The sequence below is a fragment of the Triturus cristatus genome, chromosome 3_2, assembly GCF_964204655.1.
Source record: "Triturus cristatus chromosome 3_2, aTriCri1.1, whole genome shotgun sequence".
NCBI lineage: Eukaryota > Metazoa > Chordata > Amphibia > Caudata > Salamandridae > Triturus > Triturus cristatus.
In genome coordinates this window covers 941,830,612-941,858,308 of record NC_140584.1, presented here as the reverse complement: position 1 = coordinate 941,858,308, position 27,697 = coordinate 941,830,612, and positions in this window count along the sequence as shown.

The window sequence follows — 27,697 nt, the reverse complement described above, 5'->3', positions numbered from 1 at the left end:
ACCCTGGGAATCATCATGAACGGGGGAAAGGCGTAGCACAGGACCGACGGCCAAGTCTGTAGAAACGCATCCGTGGCCAGAGTCAGAGGGTCCGGTCTCCAGCTGAAAAACAGTGGAAGTTGAGTGTTCAGACGAGATGCAAACAGGTCTAAGTGGCAATGACCCCAAATCTGGATGAGAGAGCGGAAGATGCGGGGATTAAGACGCCAGTCGCTGAAATCCCGCAGATGGCGTGAATTCCAATCCGCAATCTGGTTTTGGCGACCAGGTAGGTATTCGGCAATAACCGTGATCTTTTGTTGCAGACAAAAGTGCCAAAAATCTTTGGCGATCTCCGCTAATAATCTGGACTTCGTGCCCCCTAACTTGTTGACATACCTGACCGCCGAAATGTTGTCCATGCGGAGAAGGATGCAACAATTGGAACGAAGAGGAGAGAAGCAACGGATCGCAAACGATCCCGCTAGTAGTTCCAGGCAATTGATATGGAGAGACAACTCCTGGGAAGACCAACGACCCCCCGTCGAGATGGGACCGCACCGGACTCCCCAACCCCACAGGCTGGCATCGGACTCTATCACTAGATCCGGAGAAGAATCGAACAGGGCTCGTCCATTCCAAGCATCCATGTGGTCCAACCACCATTGCATCTTCGGCCTTGCCTCCTCTGAAAGAGGAATGAGATCGGAATAACGAAGACCCCTCTGGAGATGACGTATCTTCAAGCGTTGAAGAGCTCTGTAGTGCAGAGGGCCCGGGAAAATCGCTTGGATGGAGGATGCTAACAGACCGACAACTCGTGCTAACGATCTCAGTGACACAGTCTGTTTGGAAATAACTGAATTCAACTCCCTCTTGATGTACCGAATTTTTTGATTGGGCAAGAGAAGATGACATGAAATCGAATTGATCTGAAAACCCAGAAAGTCTATTATCTGCAATGGAGTCAAGATTGACTTCTGAGGGTTGATCAGAAAACCCAGAGATTGCAAAAGATCTATAGCCCATTCTAGGTGAGTCACGACCTTGAGAGGACAGACAGCCAAAATGAGAATGTCGTCCAGATATATTATTAAGTGGACTCCCCGAGCGCGCAAACATTCCACGACGGGCCTCAGAAGTTTCGTGAAGCACCAAGGTGCTGACGAGAGGCCGAATGGGAGAACTTTATACTCGTACCAAATCCCCTGCCACCGAAATTGTAGGAATCGCCGATGAGGCTTGAAGATGGGGATCGACAAATACGCATCTTTGAGGTCTAGGCGAACCATCCAATCCCCCTCGCGAAGCAGATCGCGTAACAAATGAATTCCCTCCATCTTGAAGTGCCTGTACACGACACCTCCGTTGAACTCCTTCAGGTTGAGGACAAGGCGAGAACCGCCCCCTTTTTTCTGCACCAAAAAGACCGTGCTGACGAACCCTTGGGGATGGCGAACAGTCTGTCTGAGTGCCACTTTTGTCAGGAGCGACTGTATTTCTGCGGAAATAAAATCCTGGTCTTGAAGAGAGAAATGCAGAGGAGAAGGAAGGAGGGTTTGGTGCAGGGGCTGATAAAATTCTATTTGAAAACCTTGAACGGTTTGCAGCACCCATGCATCTTTGGAGATCAAACGCCAATTGTGGAGAAAAGATTGAATTCGACCCCCCAGAACCACATTGGAAGCTGGAATCAAGCTCACCTGAAGTGTTGGAATCGTGGTATCCACCTTGATGTAGGCCGGAACGTCCCTTTTTAAATTGCCCTCTCCCCTTACGAGAGGGATAGAATTGAGCACGGGAGCTGACACCGGAATCTTGTCCACCGCCTCTGTGGGACTGGAATCCCCTCTGAGAATTCTGGGAGCCACGGCCGAACGATCGTCCCCGATGTCGTCCGGCCCTGGCAAAAACCGGTCGAAAGGCTCGTCGCAGGGAAGATTGAGCCTTATCCAGGCCACTGAAAGTTGCCACAAACTTAGTGAGCTCCTTCAAAAAAGGATGGCCAAAAAGAAGCCCCTGAGCTAAAAGGCCGGACTCGGAAGACGAAAGTTCCGCCAGCTTAGGGTCTAATTTGAGAAGAATAGAGCGACGGCGCTCACTTGAAATTGCACAATTTGCATTGCCCAATTGGCAAATAGCCCTCTGAGCCCATTCGATGAGTTCATCTGGGTTGACAAGGGCTGAAGACTCCTTAGCCAAGAATCCGAGGTCTAAAATTTTAGCAAGTGGCCCTAGTAAGTCTAGTAACTTATCTTGGCAGGAGCGCCAAGATCTATCCAGACCCTTCTTGGGGTCTTTGGCATATTTTTTAAGATATGAAACCATTGTTGGGTCTAGCTCTGGAGTGTCAGCTAAATGGTCTGCAAGATCCGGACGCGGACACTCAGACCGAAGGCGGGCCCTAACATCCTTCTCAAAAGGTTGCCGGATGTGAGCTTGAATATATTCCGCCACCGCAGGGGATGGAAGCCAAGAAGAAGAGTGAGGGTGAACAATTTCTGAAGGCTCAAAAGTCAAAACAGGAGGACGAGAAGGGGCATCAACATAATGTTCCTTTCGCGACTTTTTGCGAGGTGGAGGAACATCTGGATCAGTGGAAGCTGAAGAGTGAGTACCTTCAGTATCCGAGACCAAGCTGGTGGAGGCCGAAGCACCCCTTGAGGACAATTTAGGGGGCTGATCAGAGGCGAAAGATTTGGCCAGTTTCTTAAAGTCTGATTTATGAGGATTAGAATGAGTCTCAGAGGACGAACGTGTGGCAGGCAACCAGCCTTGTTTCTTGGCGTAATGTGTCAAGTGACGCTTCAATGGATTTATAGCACACACAAGTGCTTTATTCACTGAGTGTTGTACACCCTGGTCTAAAGCCTCCACTAAATCCTGTTCCGAAAAACCAGAGGCGTCATCCTCATAGTAATAGTCATCTTCGTCCAAATAATCATTCATTGTGACACAAAGTGTTACAGTAAAGCCCACAAGATGACAAAGTTATAAATGGCCAAAGGCACAATGCAGGGGGAGTGCAAAAACCCCTCAGCAAGCCAACAGTACAGATGAAAAATCTGTCTACACTGTTAAAAAATATTTTAAATGTGGAGGGAGGGCTTGCTGCGAAATAACTACACTCTAGGCAGAGCCTATGCTTAATTGTACAGGCCAACACAATTTTGTATGCAGAGGGCGTCAAAAGGGGCCAAAAACGCGAGGCTGTGGGCAGTGGTGTGTGAAAACAACCTTCTTCATGGAAAATGCGGTGAAAACAGCATTAAAATGGCCGCCGCGCATGCGCGGTAACGGCCGCCTCCGCGAATATAAAAAGGAGGTCGCACACAGCGCGAGTCCTCCAGCCCCTGTCTCCCGCTCCACCAAAATTTAAATGCAGGCGCGAAGCGTCCGAATGCCGGGGGGTGAGACACACGCCCCCGCTAAGAAGCCGCTGCAGCGCGCGGCTCAAAAAGAGAGAAACGAAGCAATGCGCCGCTATGAAGCCGCTGTGCGGCTCGTAACCACAGTAACCAGACAATGCTGAATTCAAACAGATATGCAACAACAAGTCGCTAACAAAGCACGCGGCGCGAGTGCTAGCAATATAAATGACAACAGCACCATGTAGGAACAAATAAAGAAAAATAAGCACTTAACTGGCTGCGGAGCAGCAAAGAAAGAGGATATGATACTTTCCTCAGGACCTTTTATAGTATGGTCTCTATGGTTAGCCACGTGATACCCTAGTGTTTATGGGTACTGTCGTTTTTTCGTTATCTACTGTTTTATGATTGGCTGCTGAGCATTTCTAATAAAGAAATGAGAAAGCATAATCCTCGCCTCCTGTCCTGACATAGAATTTCACCCTGTCCACGAAGTACATGTCAGTCTCTTCCATGCTGGCGCTGTGGTGACATTACTGGCACTAGCCTTGGACCCAACTCAAACTGCGGTCTCTGACCCAGAGGTGTCTGATTGCTCCAGGCCTATGTTGTGCTACAAGATTACAAAAGTACAGCTAGTCTGCAACCAGACTCTAACCCTACGTCTCTGCCTTGCGGCCTCCAGTAGTCGAAACCCTGTATAGACAGTTGGGAGATAAAAGGTACTGAGTATATCAGCTTAGTATTTGTCATCCTAATCGTCTTCACAGTTGTATTAGTCACTGCAAGTTTGTAATAGAATGATTCTGGGTCTGATGTGTTGTACCCTGAAAAGTATGCGACCTTCTGAGTGAATGTGGCAGAACTACCCTTTGGTGGTGTTGGGCAATGTTCCCATTGATGGTACACATTAGCAGTGCGTGACACACTTGCTCTATGCAGAAATTGATTACCATAATGCTGGTAACAAAACATGGTATTGTAGTCAGTTTTATCTTCATACAATCCCCAGTAAGAAAATGCAACAGAGTGTTCTAAGTGAGCCTAGTATTTACAGTCTTAATGTCCCAATCATCAGATAGTGTACTGGGGTAATGAAATCATTTAAAGAGATTTTTAAACAGATTTGAGATTTTCAAATGTTCAGTGGGGACATATATCTCATATGATACTTTATCGTAAACAATACCATCCATATCAGAATTGCTATAATGTTCACCAGGGACAAGTCTCTTTGTTCACGATGTGATGACGTATGTGGTTTCAGGACCAAGTTCATCGATTGTACTGCAGAGCGTTCTTGGAGATAATGTCCGTTCAGAAGCAGAAAAAAGACAGTAACTGTGCCAATCCAAATTAACAGATATACTACCCCATTTGCGAACCAAATATGCAACCAAGGTGGCACTAAGTAAGTATTTTTGAGCAAAAGATAGAATTGGCGAAATTTTGCTTTCTTTGAAGTGGGTGGCATTTGATCAGGTTCATTTGGATCTGAAGAGAAATCATCGAAGTTGATGAAGTAGCCAGATGCAGTTCGACCTATCTTCGGTAGCTCAGCAGGTTTTGTAGAACTGTCAGATGTATCGTTTGAAGGCACATTTATGTAAACATCATTGTTGGGCTGAATTGCAACTTGCATTGTTGTTTCTTCTTTATGTTTAATAATTTCAACTGGTGTGATCTGTACCCCATTATTCGTTGCTCTATCACTCTGTGTTACGGAGTCTCGAAAGGTTATTAGTCTTTTCATCTGAACTTCCTGTATAGTAGCAAGAGGAGATCTGCGGCCTACTGTTGAGAATCGGCCACATGATGTGGTTTGATCAGATCAATGGAGATTAATCTTTTTTCTTTTTTGCCAGCAAGAGGCGGAAGAAGTACTGTTCCTGTACCCACTACCGCTAGGACCGGTACAGGTGTTCTGTAAGATGGCCCAAACTCTCTTCTATCCACGATCTTTTCCCTGACCAGGTCCCCAATCTGCGGGACCCAGGCAGGTCTTGCCGTAACTGGTATCACTTCCCCAGGGGTGGTGCGCTTGACCTGCATGTTGCTTTGTAGTGCTTGGAATTCATTGGGTTCCTGTAAAACAACCAAATGGTCATTCAGTTCAAATGGTTTTGCATCTGCCACTGTGCTGGCACAATTCAGATCAGGTACCCACATTCTTGGCCCAAACAGAATTTCATAAGGGGTACAGCCTCCCAAGTACTTTCTTGGCATGTTAAGGGCCCTCTGGACCCCATATAGGTGATTGACCCATGTACTGCCCGTGCCTAATACCCTTGCAGTTAAGGATTGCTTTGAGTCCCACTTTTTCCTCTCCACCACCGAATTTCCCTTGGGATGTTAGGGGAAGGAGTACTGCAAGGCCATGCCCATACTTTCCATGACTTCCTTGTAAGCCCTAGAGCTAAACGCTGGACCACAGTCGGAATTTTATTTGCCAATTGTGAATGTCCCGATGAAGACTCGCAAATCGTTTATAACAGTTCGGGCGTCGTCTGAGCTCTGGGGCCAACCACACAGGAATCTAGCGCATGAATCCACTGCCACGAAGATGTACTTGTAAGTCTCGTCAGAATTTAAGGGGCTGCAGTGGTCCAAATAGACACATGCGAGTGGTCTGTCTGAAATCAATAATGGTGTTTGTGGTGGCTTGTGAATGGTGGAACTCTGCATCTGCTGGCACATGTCGCAGGTCAGGACATAGCCCCTAATTTTGTCAGCCCCGACCACAAGTAACGCTGCTTCAATAATGAAATTGTTAGTGACTCCTGCGTTTGTTGAGCCCAGACCCTCGTGTGCAGCTATGCGCAACTAACTTGTAGGAGTACTTGAGTGGAAAGTCTTTTGGCAGGACGGTTGAGCCGTTCTTTGAGGCAATGATTTGCCACTATTATATCTCCATCTATTCTCGCGTGTGAACGAGTGATTGCGGCAATGGCAGCAGTTCGCACTGACGCCGTGTCGGCTTCATCAGTCAGTGAATTCCCTTCAACGTTTATGCCAACGCACTACTGACTCAAGGTGTGAATAACTTGAGCCTGTGGCAGGCATGCCTTCAGCTTTGCCACTTGTTCCCATAACAATGTGTGTTTTATCGTGTCACCCTTGGCGTCTCTAAATCCATTCTGGCCCCAGTGGTGAAGATATTCGTTGCAAGATTGTAGACAGTAAAACGAATCGCACACTATCAGTGTGGGGGATTCCCGATCCGTATACTGTGGTGCCAGTATCAGGGCTTTTAGTTTTGCTAGCTGCGCAGTACAATCTCCTAGAGATTGCGTAGTCGTATTGCTTGGGTGGAACTTACCCTCCCGCATCCGAACTTTCAATATAGCTCATGCAGTGCTATACTGCCGTTTACTTCCTACGGCAGGTTGCACAGAACCGTCAGTATAAATGATGTAGTTGTACTTATCTAGAGGCAAGATTTAATTCGGGAGAGGGTATTCTTGTCCGTATTGCAGGATTGCTTGTGTTTGAAGTCTTAGATCGTATCTATATTCTACATCTGTTGCAGTGAGATAATTAGCCCATTGTATCCATCATGGATGTAGTGCCTTCGCATTTGGAATGCTGGCTTTAGTTACTGCTACTAAAGTCAGTATCGGGGTTACCTCGATAATGTGTTTCCCCTATGCTAGTGCTCTTTCTCTCATTACAGCTGGAAGAATTGTTTCTGTTGCTGCAAATCAATTTTCAGCGCGATAGGAACTGTCTCACCTTCATTGAACGTGATAAAAGTGTACCCTTATAACCCAGGGATGACCCGTATTACCAGGCTTTACTCGTGTCTGTGAGTGTTTTGAAGCAATCATGTCAGCTTGAACTGAACGTAGTGTCTGTATGTATTTGAGTCCACTTGTTTGCTATGAAGTCTGGTCTGATTAAGTCATAGAAAGGTTTAACTCTTTCTGCATAGTCTTGAATGTATGTTCTGACGAAATTTAGAAATCCTAACATGGATTGTAAACCTTTCAGAGTTTTAGGAGGCTGGATCAGCACACACTTTTCTTGAAAGTTTACGGCAAGGCTTTTGCCCTCACTTTTGACAGCTCATATCCCAAAAATAGATGACGCTGAGATGGGCAATCTTTTATTTTTTTAAGTTACATTTGTAGCCCAAATTGGCAAAACCAACAATTATGTTGTTTACCCTGCACAAGTGAGCCGGTAATTAATCGTCCGTCAGATAAATATCATCTACATAGGACACTGCCTCTTCATCATAAGTTTAGAATAGCTCTGATACTCTTGCCGAGAATAACCCGGGGCTGTTCCTATAGCCTTGGGGCAGGCGACAAAACTGACGCTGAGTGCCAGGGGCAGAAAATACTGTCAAATATCTGCTTTCAGGAGCTATATTTTGGCAGAAGAATCCATTTGAGATATCTAGAGTTGTTTTGTATTTCTTTGGCAGACGAATCCATTTGAGATATCTAGTGTTGTTTTGTATTTCTTCCGCACAATGTTATTCATCAATGCGGCGCTGTGTGCGTTCTCTACTGCAAATGTTTTTGTGCATGTGTTCGTGTCTGTAATCTAAAACCAAACGATATGTGTTGTCAGGTTTCATTATGGGAAACAAAGGGTTCTTCATTGACGAGGTGCAAGTTTCAATCACACCTTGGTATTCAAGTTGGTCTAAGATTTCTTTGACCTGTTTCTTCGCCTCATTTTTAATTGGGTACTGTCTCTGTGGAGTTGGAGTGGTTTTTAATGCGATCTCGTGGTGTTTGGACTCCATGTCCCACCCTACATGGTTGCAGTAGAATGTCGGAGCTAGCGCTTGCTCCCACTCCTGCGCGCATGAGTGTTTTAAGGAAACAGGAACGAGGTTGGAAAAGGCAGGCAAAATTATGCTTTCCCCTTTTGGGCAATCCCTTATAAAATCAGGCGGACAATCTTTTTCTGCTAACAGGATGTCAAATTTTCCCAAGAAAGACCTTTAATTTTTCTTGAGATGTCCCCCCTCAATTTGGAGATTAATTTTGATGATATGGTACACTTACTCGTGTATCTAGTGCTTCCACTGTGATATATTCATTAAATACTGCTGTCACCAGAAATTCCTTCAGGTTCTGGCGAGCTATTGTTACTTCTGCTGCGCTGTCTAGCATCGTCAGAGCCCATTCCCTGTTCAGAAGCGGAGTCCTCAGTAACCTGGGCATTTCTCATTTTTAAGCCAGCTACTTTCTTCTTTTTGAACTGAGTCTTTGTTTTATGTTGCTCTTCTCGTTTGATAATGAAATCTGAAATGCGACGTGGCTCCCTTTTTTCCTTTGGTTGATCTTCAATTTTTTGTTCTGACCGTCCTTGCCTCTCCAAGCTTTTTGATGAACCCTGAAAGGAACGTGTAACAGTATCCTGATACCTGTCAGGTTTCCTAATGTTATCACGATTCCTAAGGCTGTACCTCTTTTCAGAGGATTCCCGTTGGGGAGACCCACCCCTTGACCGTGAAGTGTTTCTGTTATTATTATTTTTATGTTGACTATTATCCCACTTCTTTTTAGCAAAAGTAGGTGCTTGCTTTGAGTTCTCTTTTTCAGAACTACTCGCCCCTAGTTTTTTCCCGAGTTTGGCTCCTAAACTATCTCTGCCTAATCAAGCATAGACGTCAAATGTCCGTTCCTGATTTGTAGGAGTTGTTTCCCTTAGGCGTTGGCATATAGCCACCGCTGCTGCTTCCCCATTTATGTTTATTTATTTATAAAGTTTTATATAGCGCGAACAAGATCCTGAAGGATATCAGCGCGCTTTACAAAGGATGGAGGCAGGTAATAAAAGTAATATCAGCATTAGATAAGAATAACTAAACAAAACAATTACATGACAGAGGGTCAGAGGAGAGAAATACCATAACTGTTACATAGTGTGCACAGCGGGGACCACACGGTAGGGTCAAGAAAGTAGCCTCCAAAGAAGGTCTCATGGCTGTAAAGTCAATGACTTAGAGCAGAAGATCCTATCCCATATGTTGCTCAGCATAATTGCCAAGACTTGGTCAAAATTACCTATCAGTTAAATTCCCAGGTCCAGGGCAGGGCCTGCCCCGTACTCATTCTGTATCTGTTTTAATACTTCAGGAATAATTTATATGGTTGGGGTACCGTGTATTCTAATATATACTGCAGCAAAGATTGTTCCCCATGTGGTACAATCCTCATTTGAGGGAACCATTCCCGTTGGCAAGCAAATTGTTAACTTTGTGTTTTTCCTGCGGACCCATACGGGGAAATACTGCTTCCAACTGTGCTATTTTTTTAGCAATCCAGAAAGGTACTTGATCCCTTCTTGATGGGAACACACCCATTATTGCTTGTAGACTAATTATTGGTATGGGTTGGGTCTGGACTATTCCAGATGTAGCTGCTCTCGCAGGTTGTAATGTGAGTGTTCGCTTGACGAACTGGACAAAATGTCTGTATAGTCTGACTGCTTCTTGTATAGTGTACGCACTTTCCCTACTTGGAGTGTGTCTATCTTAGGATGTGGAGTATAAGCCACTATGACCGGCCACGTCACTCCTTCTATGCTGAGTGGACCGAGTCTTACGACTGAAGTTGTGTGTTTTAGGGCGCCTTTAAACCAGTTTTTATGTTGCTGGTAAGTTAACGGAACTTCAATGTCCTCGTATGTGATGTATTCTTCTTGTGGATCCACTTCAATGTATTCATGGATTATGTGTGTGTGGATCTGCAGGTGGGAATTTCACCCATGAATAGAATACCTCTGATCCGCACACCTCGTGTGTCTCAATCACGAAGGTAACATGTCCACCTGTTGCAGGTAACCCATGTTCTAATAATTTCAGAGCTACTGACTGTCGGCAGTTTTCTGAAGTGTTAAGGGCATTTGCAAATGTGTCTCCTTCCTTGCCTCCACCGCAATTTGCGGGTTCAATAATTTTGAAAGGAGAAGAAAATAAATGTTTAAGAGAGAGGGTTCAACGCTATAGGGAACTTTTAGTCCCTACAAGTTTGTCTAAAACTTTCAGCCAATACACAGGGTGTGCCTGCTCGGCTGAGGCGGATTAACCTTCCCACTTCAGTCGTCTCTGAAAAATGTGAGTAGGATTGTCTGAGAAAGCACAACTGAGCAACTCAGATTTTACTGTTGATATGAGAACGGAACCCACGTTGGGTGCCATGTTGTGTAGTTCCTAGGACCTGCGCGTTTTGGATGTCTAAAACTGAGTGCTTGGTGTGCTGATTGACTCTGGACACCTCCACAGGATGAGTTGGCCGTTAGACCTGCTAGCTCATCTGTGCCACTATCACCCCTCTGTACTATACAGTGTGGTAGTTAGTTTCTGGCAACCACTGAACATGACAACCCAGATTCCTCAGGTATCGTGGAAACAACACGGTATCTTTCGTTCAGTCACCCGTGCTTGCTTTTCTCAGAATACATAGAATGACGATTGGAATGGTTTCAATAAGTATTTGTCAAACATCAGTCTAGTATAAAACATGTTAGCTGCGACAATCAAGAGACCGGAGCAGACAAATGTGATCGCTAATACCAATATCGCAAATAGCAGATCCATTTCTACCATAGTTCTAACAAGATGAATAAAAGCATATTACATAAAACTATAGCATTGGCGTACTCCTACGATGCGTATCCTACATAACCGTGCCTAGCCTAGAGGTGAAGCATGTATGTGTAAGTGCTATGATATGTCCTAATGGAACCTAATGGAACCAAGAATTCCCCGGGGAAGTGCTAACCCCTCACTTCATGGTTCTGAATAAAGGACCCTGTCTCTGCGTCGAGGATGGCATCCCGCAAGGGATGTCAGGTCTCTGCTGTCGAAGGATCAGCCTGCAGAGCCTCAGTCCAGCCTGGAAGGAATTCTTCCTCTGCCTTGTTAAGGGGGAGTGAGAGTCGTTTATACTAAAGTGGTCACTCTGGGGTTTTTCTAGTATCAATATGTTTTGAAAACATTCGCTAATCCTTTTGTAAACAAACATGAGATATGCAACTGGCTATTGGACATGAATGAAAAAAGTGGTGACCCTTGTACAGAATAAATCAAGCATGCCTGGGGACATGTTTTGTGTACGTCAGTTACAGGGATTGAGATATGTTAGCAAGAGCCTGATGTCAGAGAGACAGAAGTCAGTTACTGGGTAAAAGGTCACCTGTGTAAAATTGTTCTGTTGTGTGCATGGGACGTAATGTATGTAATCGGTATATACATGATGGAACTAACCCTAGGGACATGACCAGGCCTTATTCGGATCTGATTCTGATGTAGTTCAGGGTAGGCAAAAAGTTTGACACAACATTGATAATGAGGAGGTAAATAACCTACTCTGCCCCCCCAGTTATAACAATGATGGACTATACCTGGATTTCCAAAATGCAGTGAATGAGATTTACAGAGACTGAGCTGGACTTGCTAATAGGGCTACCAACAGAAGAAAGCACCTGGTTCACAGTAGTTGTGCGAAGTGCAGCAGTGCTAGATTTGCAGCTGGTACTGTTGAAATTAAGGTAAATGTATTAACTGAGATTCTACTACTGGGTCCTTCCTCCTCTTCTGAGCCACTATTGCTATTCAGGTAGCTCCTCACAGACACTTATGGCCATGTGGTCAAAGCTGGACTGTCTGTCGGTCAGTTGACTTCTGGCTAGATGACATACACGAGCCCTGGTGATCCTGTTTTTCTAACAAAGCATCCTACACCTGAAGGTTTGGTGGTACAGATGTCCACAAATAGAATAGTTAATCGTGATGCCTCTCCAACCAATTCTCCAGATAGGGTCAAAACACATTGATTCCTTCAGAAAGAGAAAGTTATTTTTCAAAAGTTTATCCTTTAGATTGGGCTTCTCGAACAAGTAGCTTGTGAGCTACTGGTTGCTCTCCAGCTACCTATAAGTAGCTCTCCTGTGTGCAGCCAAGCCTACTAAATTACGCTTTTACTTGTTTGAATTAATATATTAATAACAAAACTGAAAAGTATGTATTCAAGATGAAAATGTATTTTTGGAAACATGTTGGAAAAGGAGTGGTTGAATTTCTAAAATAGATTTAAAGCTAATATTTGAGTGATAAATCATACAGTGTTGGGGAGACATATTACTAATATTACCTTGGTGCCTCGGGCATTGCATCTGTTATCCATTACCCATGTATAGGCATTCCACATTGACAAAGTCTTTTTACGTTATCACTGGCAGCCATGCCTGATGCGCTGAGGTGACCTGTGCTGGCAAAATCGAATAGTTACTAATGTTATCTTGTCTGAAGCGATCACTATTACATCACTAGTATTAGCTCAGGATGATTTTCATTAAACATAAGTAGCTCTTAATGCAGAAAAGGTTGGCGATCCCTGGATTAGAATCTCCATCATCCTGGTGGGCCTTCATGATGACGGGGGCAAGAGCGCTCTGGACAATTGCAGCACAGCCCAGACTTTCTTCCTGGAGCGGTGAGTACTCACACTGCAAATGGCTATTCTCTTAAAGGGCCACAACATCTTTCTAGTTAAAATAAGCCACTTACCAGTATTTTGTGCCTTGACACAGATGCCTTCTCGAGCATTCACATTTTCCAGCCTACTCCCTAAGTGCCAAGACCAACTGTTGTGGGCACTTAGAGACCTTCTGGTTCTGACTCTGTCACCCTCATTCCATTGCAGTTTCAACATCTTTGTCTGGGGCAGCCTATGAAGATGCCAGAGAAGCAGGAATCGTGGCAAATCTTCAATAAAGATATGCTGAATAGTCAATGAGAGATGGCCCCCGGAGCTGGGCCCAACCCCGATACCGCCCGTTACCTCTGCATCATCCTCAACAGCCAGTTATTCATGAAGAAAAAAGTCAGGGCAGTCTCCACCGGCTGCCTACTCACGCTCCGTATGCTCAGGAAGGTTTTCAGATGGCTTCCGACCAACACCAGGTGAACTGTTACACAGGCTCTCGTCACCAGCAGACTTGACTACAGCCTCTCCCTCTGCGTAGGAATAACAACCCAACTTGTGAAAAAGCTCCATTCAGTCCTGAGCTCAGCGGCCATGCTCATCCTCTACCTCCCTAGATGGACGCTCATAACCCCTCACCTCAGAAAGCTCCACTGGCTACCAGTCGTGAAGAGAGACTCTGGACACCCCCATAGGATGAGTCGGCCGTTAGACCTGCTAGCTCATCTGTGCCACAATCACCCCTCTGTACTATACAGTGTGGTAGTTAGTTTCTGGCAACCACTGAACATGACAACCCAGATTCCTCAGGTATCGTGGAAACAACTCGGTATCTTTCGTTCAGTCACTCGTGCTTGCTTTTCTCAGAATACATAGAATGACGATTGGAATGGTTTCAATAAGTATTTATCAAACATCAGCCTAGTATAAAACATGTTAGCTGCGACAATCAAGAGACCGGAGCAGACAAATGTGATCGCTAATACCAATATCGCAAATAGCAGATCCCTTTCTACCATAGTTCTAACAAGATGAATAAAAGCATATTACATAAAACTATAGCATTGGCGTACTCCTACGATGCGTATCCTACATAACCGTGCCTAGCCTAGAGGTGAAGCATGTATGTGTAAGTGCTATGATATGTCCTAATGGAACCTAATGGAACCAAGAATTCCCCGGGGAAGTGCTAACCCCTCACTTCATGGTTCTGAATAAAGGACCCTGTCTCTGCGTCGAGGATGGCACCGCACAAGGGATGTCAGGTCTCTGCTGTCGAAGGATCAGCCTGCAGAGCCTCAGTCCAGCCTGGAAGGAATTCTTCCTCTGCCTTGTTAAGGGGGAGTGAGAGTCTTTTATACTAAAGTGGTCACTCTGGGGATTTTCTAGTATCAATATGTTTTGAAAACATTCGCTAATCCTTTTGTAAACAAACATGAGATATGCAACTGGCTGTTGGCCATGAATGAAAAAAGTGGTGACCCTTGTACAGAATAAATCAACCATGCCTGAGGACATGTTTTGTGTACGTCAGGTACAGGGATTGAGATATGTTAGCAAGAGCCTGATGTCAGAGAGACAGAAGTCAGTTACTGGGTAAAACGTCACCTGTGTAAAACTGTTCTGTTGTGTGCATGGGACGTAATGTATGTAATCAGTATATACATGATGGAACTAACCCTAGGGACATGACAAGGCCTTATTCAGATCTGATTCTGATGTAGTTCAGGGTAGTCAAAAAGTTTGACACAACATTGATAATGAGGAGGTAAATAACCTACTCTGTTACACAGGCTCTCGTCAGCAGCAGACTTGACTACAGCCTCTCCCTCTGTGTAGGAATAACAACCCAACTTGTGAAAAAGCTCCATTCAGTCCTGAGCTCCGCGGCCATGCTCATCCTCTACCTCCCTAGATGGACGCTCAAACCCCTCACCTCAGAAAGCTCCACTGGCTACCAGTCGTGAAGAGAGGCCAGTACAAGCTACTCACCCATGCATATAAGGCATTGCACAATGAAGGACCTGTGTACCTCAACCAACGCGTGACCTTTCAGCAGCCCACCTGGAAATGCCGATCTGGATCCCTCGCTCTAGCTGCCACCCGTTGCATCCACCCGACAAACAGCGGAGGCGGCTCCTTCTCCCACCTGACGGTCAAGACCTGGAACAACCTCGCTCTGCACCTCAGAGCCTCACCATCACTCCAGCAATTCAGGAAGGACCTCAAGACATGGATGTTCAACCGAACGGAGAACAGGCAAAATTATCCAACAGTGCCCCGAGACCCTCTCGGGTGAAGCAGCCGCGCTCTACAAATCCGGATTGATTGATACCAGCATGTACATTCCTCACACCACCACTGTGCCCACGTCTCCTCCTTCGACCCTGCCACACCTATTACACTTCCCCGCATTCCAGGCTTGATGAAGGATATTCCAGGTGAAAACCGCGGCAAATAGAAGAGGGGGAAAAGAAAAAATACAGCTATTTCAAGTCTGATCGGGGTACGGAGGGGGCCTGAGCTGCTCCGGTGAGAGCACCGGGGTAAGGCAGTAAGGTATGTTGGTGACTTTAAAGAATCTATTTTATTGCAGCCGCTCATGCAAAGCCGGGCACAATCCGGTAGTATGGCCTAGAGCATGTGGCGCGAGAGCACCTAGCTATCCATTCCATGTGATCCTTAAAGTTTGCTTTGATAGTTGGTCATTTTCCTTCTGTCTCGCATTAACAACTTACCGCTCCCTTCTTTCTATTTCACCAGTTCTGCTTTTTCCACTGACATATCTATCAATGGTGCTGTGGTACCGAAGTCCGTTCTGCACCCTAGTTATGTATTACTACTGGAAAAAGGGGGCGCTAGCAACAAAGAGGGGTCTATTTTGTGCGTTTACCCAAAGAACACTTGCTAGGTCACTGGCTGGTACCCCCGCAGTTTGTTCACTCCTTGTGCTGTACTTATTATCTCTCACAGGTTCCTGCTGAGTTCAGTGCTTAATTTGAGTTAAAACGTGCAGGGCCCAAAATGTTTTTCCAATGGCGCAACCTTCAGTGCTGTCCATTGCTCTGGTTGCTAACTAGCAAAGCTGTCTGGATTAATTCCACCCCATGTCTTTCTCCCACCACCCAACCCGTCCCTGTATTACCTTCTTGCAGGTGCTTTATCATCCCTTTTTCCCCTTTTATCCTTTTTTTTTCCATCTATCCTCTCATTCTATTCACCTTTCATGCATTTATCACTGTTGCTCTGGGTCAAGTTCTTTTTTTAATTTCAGTAGATTTTTATTAAGAATTTTGTTTTTTCTCCCCAAAACCCATGACATATAACATATAACATAACACATACATAAAACAATTAACAATTAACATGCACTCTGCGTCGCTTGTTGTTACAGGGTCGCCCGCTTTGGCTATGTAGGCTAAGTTACAATTAGCCTATTTTGGCTATCTTCCACCCACTGCACTCTTATGGTTCATAGAAAGCACAGAGAGGGACAGGGACAGATTTCCAGAGCAAGAGAGAGAGAGGATGGCATAGAATGAGAGTTAGCGTATTCGCTATTGTCTAATGTGGGTTGCTATCCGGATAGTTCTACTGGTCCTATTCAGGGCAGATCATACGGGTCTAGGTATTTGTCCAGGGTTGCCCACATTTTCCTGTCGGGCTGTCTCCATGGTGAATCTCGTAGGGCCGCTGTATCCACTCCCCTAAGGTATGTCACCCAGTTGAGCCATCCTTTAAACTTTGCCTTGGAGGTGTCTTTCCAGTTATTGAGTACCATTTTTAGGTCTCGCCTGACCCAGCGCATGCGCTGGTCTGGCGAGACTTATTGAGAGGGCTCCAAAAAGTGCTACCAGGCCAGCCTAGAGCTACAGTGCATGTGCGCGGGCGCGCGCGCCCTGGCCTTACCGCGATTTACTTTCACTTTTGCGGCCGCTTTGATGTTTGATCGCGATCACTTTGACGGCCGCTTGGCATAGCCAATAGGTCTCGCTTTTGGGACCTTATAAGTATTTAGTTATGCAACTGTTGCATGGCTAAACACTTATAAGATCCCGAAGGCGAGACCTATTGGCTATGCCAATGCTTGTAATTCCTGCTGTTAGAAGGAGGTCGAGTAGGTCTCTGTCTTGTTGGGTGTCTGCATCTGTCCTAATGAAAGCAGTTACTAGGGTGGCAAACTCAGTTTTAAGGGTACAACCTAGCATATTGTTTAAAAAGGCAAAGATCTTCTCCCAGAATGCCTTGACTTTTGGGCAGTAGTATATGAGATGGGCCAGGTCCCCTTTTCCATTGTTGCAGTTCCAGCACTGGTCGTTGAGGTTCAGTCCCAAGGACGCCAAACGCGCTGGGGTCCAGTAGATTTTGTGTAGTGTCCAGAACTTTGTCTCTGCTAGTACCGGGGATATTTTGCTTGTGTGGGGGAGGACCATACTGTCTGGATCTCATTTTCGCTAAGTGAGTCCCCAAGCTGGGACTCCCAGTATTTGCGTGTCTTTTCATTGATTTTGGTTGGGATGGACCTTAGGAGTTTGTAGAGATGTGATACCTGGTGGCCTAATTTATTAAGGTTAGACATATACTGGAAGATTGATGGCTTGGTAGTGGAAAGTTTCGCTTTGGTCAGTGCTGTTTTGATTTTTAGAAAAGTATATAGTTCTATGTTTGGTAGATTATGTTTGTTTTTTAGCATATTGAAAGTGATGGGATTCCCTCCCTCTTCAAGTTGTATAGGGTGGGAGATCCTTGTTTTCCCCCACGAGTTGATTGAGAGCGGCTTGCCCCTGTATTTTATTCTAGCGTTTGCCCACAGAGATTCCCATTATGAGTTTTTTATGCTGTGTTCCATCTTCTGGTCCACCTTCAGTAGAGCGTTTCTGGTATTTTTGAGTATTGGGTTTGTTGTTAGTGAATGTTTGTTGGTTATTACTAGGGCTAAGGGCGCAAGGTTATTTAGTATGGCTCTCTCCAATCTCAGCCATACTGGAGTGTATTCCTGGTCGGGCAGGATCCAGTAGCTCCCCTGTTTTGCCAAGAAGGCTGTTTGGAAGGTTTTAAAGTCCGCTAGGTTTAACCCCCCTAGAGTTTTACCCAGTCTTAGTTTTTTAAGGCTTATCCTTGCTTTTTTGTCTCGCCAGATGAAGTTATTCAGCAGCTTGTCTATTTTACAATGGAAATCGTCTGTGAGTACTAGAGGGAGCATATTTGCCAGGCAGTTGACCATAGGGGTGACCATCATCTTTACTGTCTCTATCCTTCCCCACCAAGTAATGAATTTGGGTGACCAGCCCTCCAGCAGCACCTTTATCTTGTCCAACATTAGTTTTTCATTTTGTACTAGTGTGCTTTTAAGATCAGTCCCAAAGTATATACCCAGGTATTTTATGAAATTGGTTTGCCAGGCAAGGCCTGAGTCCCCCAGTATGTCTTTTGTGGTGTGTATGTTGAGTGGTTTGCATTCTGACTTGTTTGTATTGAGTTTATAGCCTGAGAGGACCGAGTACCTGTCTATGGAGTCCATGAGGGCCGTGTTAGAGGATTTAGGGTTCTCTGTGACAATGAGAATGTCATCTGCGTATGCGGCTAATTTGATTGTGGCCTCGTTGATGGTGACCCCTTTCATCTCTTCATTGGCCTCTATATCCTTAATCAGAGGCTCAAGAGCTAGCAGGAACAGTGAGGGGGACAGGGGGCAGCCTTGCCTTGTACCTCGCTGTAGGGTGAAGGGCTCTGAAACCACCCCATTGACTACGATACGGGCAGTGGGCTTTACGTATAGTGCCATTCGTTTCCGCATGAAGGAGTTCCCCAGGTTGAAGGCCCGCATGCACTGTTCTAGGAAATGCCACGATATCCTATCAAATGCCTTCTCCGCGTCTAGTGTGATGGTCACAGCTGGTTTGTCGGACTTGGCGGCATTATCTAGTATATGGCATAGGAGTCTGGTGTTATCGTGTGACATGCGTGTCTTGAGGAAGCCAACTTGTGAGTTACCTATCAATTGAGGCAGTACCTTATTAAGTCTTGATGCCAGGATTTTTGTGTATATCTTGCAATCAACGTTAATCAGAGAGATAGGCCTGTAATTTTGGGGCAACTGAGCGTTTTTGCCTTCTTTTGGGATAACTATAATATTAGCTTCGGACATGGTCTGTGAGACCATCCCCGCCCCTTCGCAGTGGTTAAAAACTTTTTTCATAGTGGGTTGTAAGCGGGTTAAGAATGTCTTATAAAATGCGGCTATGTATCCATCTGGCCCGGGTGCCTTGTTAGCTTTAAGGGACTTGACTGCCATCTCGATTTCAGTGGAGCTTATCTCCCTCCCTAGGGTGTGTGTTTCTTCTGGTGTTAACTTTGGGAGATTTAGTCTGTTTAGGTACTCAGTACAGCCATTTTCTTCTAGCGTTAGATCTTTTTTATAGAGGTCTTGATAAAATTCACTAAATGCCCATAGTATTTCTGTGTGTCTTGTGTGTGTGATATTTTGTGAGTCTGTGATTGATGAGATGGTATGCTGTCTCTGTTTGTGTTTTAGATAAGAGACCAGGAGCTTCCTCGCTTTGTTAGCTTCGCGTAGGTTTATTGCTTTAAATTTGTTTATCCACATCCCAGCTCTTTTGCTCAAAATTTAGTTGAATTCATATTTCTTCTTTGTGAGTTCTGTAAGTGCACCTACGTTCTTTGGGTCTGAGATATGGATTGCCTCTAATCTTTGTATATCCTTCTCTAGTTGAACCAACTGTGCCTTCGCATTTCTGTTCATCTTGGCTTTAATGTCCATAATTGTCCCCGTAATTGTGGCTTTTAATGCGTCCCACATGGTTTTAGGATTGGTGCCTACAGTGTCATTAAAGCTAATATATTTCTTAATGGCCTCCTCTATTTTGATTCTGTTGGTTTGGTCTGACAAGACATCAGTGTTAAATCTCCATCTACGTGGGTGGTGCTCATTGTGCCGCCCACACAACAGTAGACTAATGCAGGAATGGTCTGAGACAGTTCTCGTGGCTATGTCCGTGTGTTCTATTAAGTGGGTGTGTGTTCCTGTGATCAGAATGTAATCTATTCTGCTGTATGAATTGTGTGGGTTGGAGTAAAACGTGTAGTCTCTTGTGTCCGGGTGTTGTAGCCGCCATGTGTCTTTAAGATTAAATCTGGTACATAAATTTTGTAGTATGTTGTGTGCGCTTGGGGGGAGTGAGTGACACTGAGACTGTCTGTCTAAAGTGTAGTCCAGCGCCAAATTGAAGTCACCTGCCATCACTGTTAGGTCGTTTTGTGGGATTGCCTCCAACTTTTTAGAGATGCCCACCCAGAATTCGGAGTCATCAGCGTTTGGACCGTAGATGTTGAGTACATGGATGTTTTCGTCCCCCCTTTTCAAATGTGTCAACAGTATTCTCCCCTCATCGTCGCTATATTGGTCTTCTATATTTATTTTGGAGTTCCTATTTAACAGAGTGATCACACCCCGTTTCTTCCCTACGATTGGAGAGCAGGCCATCTGTCCAACCCATCTCGCCCTAATCCGTTCTGCATCGTCAAGGGATAATCTGGTCTCCTGCAGGAGGAAAATATCTGCTTTAGTTTTAGCTAGGTAGTCTAGTATTTTTTTCCTTTTAACTGGGTGGTTGAGCCCTTTAACATTTAAGGAGACTATCTTTAGGTTGGACATTAGTGGTTTCGTGTTGTCTATTGCCATTTTCTTATGCTAGGTACCGGCTGTTTGATCATGTCCTTCCTCTTTTTCGATCTGTATAGCCCCCCTCCCTTCGAGACCTCGGGTGTGTGATACCTGTGCCATCCTCCATTGGTCCCTCCTCAAAGTACCCTCCCAATGACTGGTGTCGTTCTCTTCCTTGAATGAAAGTGTGTAGATGGGAATGTTTTAAAAAAAAAAAAAAAACTCCCCTCCATCCCCCCCGTTCCTGCACATAGAATTTTGAACGTGCGACAGCAAAGATCCTGCTCCGCCGTCTCCTGGATCCCTACGTTTTTGTACGTCAGAGCATCTTATAGTTACATTTCCCAGCCTAGTTATTTCTGCATATCTTGTCTAACATAATACAGTTTCCTAATGATCCATGTAGGCATATGAGCATGGTTACTACATTCACACTTATACATTTCTGATTAAAAAGTTATAAAAAGGATATTAGTGTTAGACTGTTCTTATATAATTCTTCCTTGCTTCCGCAGCTGTCTCAGGATTCTTTGTTGATGTTGGTTCGGCCGTTTGATCACTCGAGGTAGATAATGTTAGGATAGAGTCTTGTATGAGGTAGATTGTGTGTCGCGTCTCTAAAGGTAGCGGTAAGTCCAAAATTGAAGAGGCTGATCCCCTAGTCCTTATTTGGGGTTTCGTCTACTCTTAAGTCAGGAGAGGCTCTTCTCTTGATCGTGTTTGCCAGAGAGAGTTCTAATGACGAAAAATATTTCTCAGCACAAATGAATCTCTGGGTTTCTCTCTCCACCTGGTCTCCCTATTCAGTTGGCCCACATTACTCCTTTTATGGTCTGACATAGAGAGACAGCTTCTGCTGTTTTTCCAGGCCCATGTAATCGAAAGTAAAAATAAAAATCCTCCAGTATTGACCCATTCAACAGACATTCTCATTCTGCCACTACAGCATGGTAGGAAAGGTTTGTCCTTTTCAGCCACATGTGCTATAAGGAATGGTGTTTACCTGAAAGCATGTGCACATCTGCCTTAAAAGAAGTGCACTTCATTGCCGATGGGCTAATATTTTTTTCTCAATTATTTTTCGTTCCTAATGCTTTTTCTGAGTTCTTTATCATGTTTTAATTTTTTTTGTCATCCTTGCGTGTTTAAACTGTCATCAGGTTAGAGTGATTGAAAGCCAACAGTACCTTTTCTTTGTGCCTTAGAAATTAAAATGGTTTCTCTACTGGTTTTAAGTATACCTACCTGTTAAGAAACATCCATACTGTTCTGATATACGTGATGGCTAATTTAAAAGAATCATATTTTTATTGCAAGCATATGTCCATCACATTTAGGTAGCAGCATGATTTCTTTCTTTTTATTTGCGACTCTTATGCGTGCAACAAAAATAAATTATAATTTAAACCCTTTCACCATATTATCAAGGTGAGGCATATGTTTTGCCAATGCTTGCTAATCATGAAAGTCCTTATCGTCTCTCTCGCACTTTCACATCATTCTCTGCCAACTGTTTTTAGGTAATACTTGCAGTCCCTGATTTCTCTTTAGAGTATTTCTTTACCGCCTATTTTTTCAGTTTTTTCCAACAGTGCATGCACTTTCGGGCAGCTTTCTGCTCTCAAATGTTTTTTGCGCTCCATGATTCACTCCCAGCGCAACAGCAATTCTTGTTATCCCTGCTTTCTCTCCGTTCCGTTCTTTGAACACCCTGCTGTCTGGCAGTTCCTGCTCTCCCTTCTTTCTCTCTCCCTCTGCCCTTCCTCAGCTGTTCCTGCAGTGGCGTAACGAAAGTGGAGGGGGCCCCCCTGCAAAGTACCTGGAGGGGGCCCCCCACAATCTGGACCCAGTCAGGAGCTCTTAGGCCAGGGACCTGCTGCCCGTGGACAGTGCCAGAAGGGGCCTACTCAGCAAGGGCTGTGGGTGCTAATGTTACGTCACTGACAGTGTCATGGTCACTCCTGAAGATATTAAGGTGTGCCTGTACATTTTTAGGTGCCATGGATTACAGGACATTCTACCCAAAGCACAGGTGAGTGTACATATGTGTCTTAAGGGAGCCCTTCGCAGGAGAAATCTAGAGCTTGGGTGTGGAGGAGATGCTGAATAAAGCTAGATTCATTCTTGGCCAGTACAGTTTGGACCTATAGCTTTGGCATTGTTAGCACAGCACCATATCCCACTGATTCAAAGCGGCATGTATTGGTTTATGAAGCAGTCTAACGTTTTGTGATTGAAATGAAAGTTTATGTGTCTTCTGTGGGAAAGCCAGAGATCTGGTTTAGTAAATGCTTGGTCAAGTCTTTTAAATCTGACTTGTGTAATGCCTTCCATCAAAGAGAATTTCAGTTCTGAAAACAACTTTAGGAATAAGCGATCCTTTTAAAACGATAGTGAGTGTTTAGGGCATTGCTTTGTTCTTTCTCACATCACTACACTCATACTCCTTCTTTGTCATTCTCTCCCCATGGTCACTGGCGAATTCGATCACTCCAGTGCCAACCGCATCACCCCACCCAGACTGAACATGCTGTAAGCCCTCTGTCAGCAGCGACCCAGCCAGCCTCTTTCTCAAGAAGTACCTCACCTCAATCCCTATCCTACTCTTGGACTCCAGGCCTTCCTGTCAGGGACACAATGGAATCCTTCGTCCCACACGTTACACTGCAAGTTACCCCAATGTAAGGTTCCCTAAAAGTAATGAGATAGTTCTTGGAACTGCACAGCAGCACTCCTTGACATGTAGTTTCCACTAATCAGTAGGAACTGCGCGATTGCGGACGACATAAACGTAGGATGGTGCCAGACTGATCCCATGCACCCCTGCAGGATATGTTGTCCTTTGGACCAGTTAGCTCACAGTGCCACAGTTAGCCATTTTAAACCTAGACAGGGAGTGACCAGTTCTGGCAACTACTGAACATGACAACCCTGTTCCCTCAGGAATCATGGTGACAGATCAGAATGCTTCGCTCAGTCACTCGTGCTCTCTTTCACTCAGAGAAATATACAAAGAATACACGAAGGGACGTTTTCCAATATTTATTTAACCATAGTGATTCTTGTATAGAAAATGTGCGCTGCAATGATTAATAGACAGAAGCAGACAAAAGTTATTATGAGTGTCAAAAGAGTTCCACCATCTTGTTGAGACACCTGATACAGGCATACATATACAGTATTATAACGACCTAAAGTACTCCTACGATGCAAACCCTAACCTACGTGTCTAGGGTGTGAGTGTATGGTCTGCCAAGAAACAACCTTCTGGATGATCTAACCCCTTTACCTGGTGGGTAAGAATGTAGGACCCCGTCTTGGTCACAAACTGGACACCCCTCACAGAGATGTCAGTCGGCTGCTAAGCAAAAGCATGAACCCCTTGGAAACAAAAGGATATATATAGAAAATGGCATCCTTGCCTCGGGCTGTGATTGTGATCAGGCTGCCTATTGTTTGTATTCCACTGATAGCTGAATCGCCATATGGATGTAATAACACATTTGTATCACGTACATAAAGGCCTTGCACATAATGCCAAGGCAGTGTGATAGTGTTCTCACAAAGTTCTTTTGTGTCAGCAAGGTTGGTGTTTCTTAGAAACTAACCCAAGTGTCACAAATGCAAATGTGTGTCAAAAGTCGATATGACAAAGGGAAGGCAACTTTAGGAAAGAACGCTGTGAATGTAAATTGGTACTATTTCCTACCAGGCCTACCTCTGGCACATGACACCCTCAATGTCCTATTAAACCTAACATTAGCCTCAAGAAACACCAGCTCATCTATTCTCGGACCCCTCTCTTTCCAACACTCACTATAACCCATCCACTTCAATGGCAGTCATTTAGCCCTTGTTCTCACTTCTACTTCAATTATACATTTCTCGCTCACTGATGAATACTCGCCGCAAGGCTGTACCCTAATCCACATGACTAGCTAGACAGTATTGAATTGTAACGAAATTGCATTTATGTAGCACTTACTGATCTAGACGAGGCGCTGAAGCCCTTTTCCTCCTTTTGCCCCAATGACAAAGGTACAAGTACCTGAACGCAAACTGTCAAGAGACTCAAACTCTTCTGTCCTGAAGAGGTCAGTCACCATCTCCTCCACACCCAAGATGTAGATTTCTCCTGCTAAGGGCTCCCTTAAGACACATATGTACACTCACCTGTGCGTTGGGTGGAATGTCCTGTACCCCATGGCACCTAGAAATGTACAAGCACACCTTAATATCTTTAGAAGTGACCATGACACTGTCAGTGATGTAACATTAGCACCCACAGCCCTTGCTGAGTGGGCCCCTTCTGGCACTGTCCACGGGCAGCAGGTCCCTGGCCTAAGAGCTCCTGACTAGGTCCAGATTGTGGGGGGCCCCCTCCAGGTACTTTGCAGGGGGGCCCCCTCCACTTTCGTTACGCCACTGGCTCAAAGGAAGACTAAATCCAATCAGTATAATGGATAGACATCTTAACTGCCCTGCAACAGGTCCCAGGCCATTTATGCTATCTACTTTGTTTCAAATTTCATGTAATAGTACCCTGAAACCGGTCCCAGGATGCTTGTTTCCGGTCCCGGGAAGACCTGGCTTGGCAGTTAGGGCAGGACTATTCCCATGAGGAATAGGGTCAAGATTGATTTGCATATGGCTGGGACTGAAATGGGGTGGTGAATTGAGTTAAGGAACGATGATGGATTCAACCCAGATCTGTGACTGGGGGTGAGGGTCTGAAAAGTTTCAGCGCTCCGTCCATCATCTCCTTGTGTTTGCTTAGTATCTGTCTTGCAGCCGGCCACTCTCCCTTTCCAACCCAGAGTTCACGGTTGTACCAGATTCTTCATTGCTGGGTTGTAGGGGTCACCTAGGAGAGTTTGAGATAAGAGGTTCCTGATCTCCAACAGAGAACCAGCTTCAAGCATTTCATCGGGCTCTCAAAATATAACTGCTGGCCATCAAAGGCAAAATAATAGTAATTACCAGTGTCTGAGATTAATTCAAGCATTCCATCCATCACTTTTTATTACCTGATTCAGTCCATCAAAGGAAGGCTGGTGCAGGTCTTTGTGGAAAATGACCGCCAGGTGGAAGTGCTACAAGCAGGGTGGAGTTTGGTCCTGGATCGTGTGCCCGGAAGCCCAAGTCTCTGGGCCAGCAAATCTTCTTTCTGGGAGCCTACTAGCAGGATCTCTGAAAGACCGAGCATATGAGCTGAGCAGTCGTCTGCTGGTGATAACTCGCGACTTCCTTTCCAAGGAACATCTTTGATTAGTAGGGCATGCCCTGGTTAGATATATTCTCTACTGCCGAATGCGCAGTATCTTATAGAGAATTCTGATTACTTACCTTTTGAATTTCCCAAGTGTTGGACTGGATCCGGAAGATTTTTTTGTGAGCAGTACACCTGCGTGCTGGTATTTGGCAATGATGAGCTGCGCGTCTATCATCGTCTGAGCTTATTATGTAACAGTACCTATATAGGTGCCACCTAGGTGCACTGGCACAGTGCTTTTCTTTCCGCACCAGCCAGTGCTGATCTGGAGAAGAGCTACCCCTCTGTTGCTTTTTTTGTGTAAATCTGTTTTATTGTTGTCAGAAAAGTATACAGACATACAAAAATACATACAAAGCAAGTATCAATCGTGTGAACAAGGGACATTCTTGCGGGTCCTGGAACTGCACTCTCAGCAAGGAAATGAGCTGCAGTGCACGCAACTGAGGGGGGAGGGAGCAGCAGTGTTCTATTTTAGATAGATGCTGAATTAGAGGTTGCCATACTCTCATGAAGCGAGTGTCGGTATGTGTGATGCGGTTAGTCAAGAGTTCCATGCCCATGATGTGCCACAGGCGAGTGAGCCACAATGACACCGGAGAAATTGAGGGCTTCTTCCAATGCAGGGCAATGACTTGCTTGGCAGCCCCTAGCATATGTAAAATTAGGCGCCAGTCGGAGTGTGTTATTCCTTTGAGAGTTTGGGTTGAATCCCTAAGATGGTGACCTGCAGTATGTTCGTGAGGGGAAATCCAACTGTGTCCTTAATATGGCTCAGCACCTCCTTCCAGAATAGAGTTAGCCTTGGACAAGGCCACCAGCTGTGGATATAAGAGCCTATATCAGAGTCGCAGCGCCAGCATATGGGTGAGGAAGCAGGGAACATCTTTTTAAGTCGGGATGGAGTATAGTACCAGCGGGTCATCACCTTATAAGCCGTTTCCCGTTGGGCGAAGCTTCTGTACATGCTGTGGATATCCCACCACAGCTGCTCCCATTGCTCCGGGGAGATGTCATACGGGGAATCAGAGAGCCATTGCTGTTGATAAGAGTGAGGGGTAGCAAGTTTGAGTGTTACAGGACTCGGTACGTGCGGGAGATCAGTCCCCATGAGCCGTCGAAGGCCTGTACCAAGGTCTCAAAGGGGATAAATTGGCATGTGGACCCTTGAATATGTGGGGATGTGTGCAGCGTAGTTGGTAGTACTGCAACCACAGTGTGGCTGGAAGGCAAAAGTCTTGCTTGCATTGGTCAAAAGAGTTCCACCCCCTCAAAGAGATCGCCCATTGTGCAACATTCCCCGGTTGCCCAGGCTGGAGAAGAGTTGGGTGGTAAGGCCGGGGGGGGGGGGGGGACTCGGGTTCTGGCCAATGGAGTCTTAAGGGAGGGGAAGGTGGTGAGGCCCCTGCTCACTGCCAATTTATCTCAAATGTCGAGGACGGTTCTTGTGGGGATAACAATGTGAGCTCTGCGTGGTTGTGAGCGCTTTGGGAGCGAGACCAAGTCCCACAGGGGCCTACATGCCACTGCCCTATCCATGTGAAACCACCTCTCGACGACCACCCACTCCGATATGTAATGCAAGTGTACCTCCCAGTATTAGACAAGGAAATTAGGGCAAGCAAGCCCCCCCCCGTCCCATTAACATTTTTATTAGAGAATTGCGGCTTCTGTCTACCCCAAATGAAGGAGTTGACTTCCCTCTGGAGAGTACCAATTTCTGTTTGGGGAATATGTGTGGGAAGGGTTTGGAAGAGATGGATCACTTTCGGCAATGTGGACATTTTCACTGCGTTGAGACAGCCTAGCCACTATATCCGAAGCGGTTTCCAGTGCCTTAGGTCTTCCCTAACAGAGCGCCAGCATTCTGGCCAGTTGGCTTGAGACTATGAGGACAGCAAAGAGGTAATGTTGAGGCCCAGATAACGGATCGAGTGGGCTG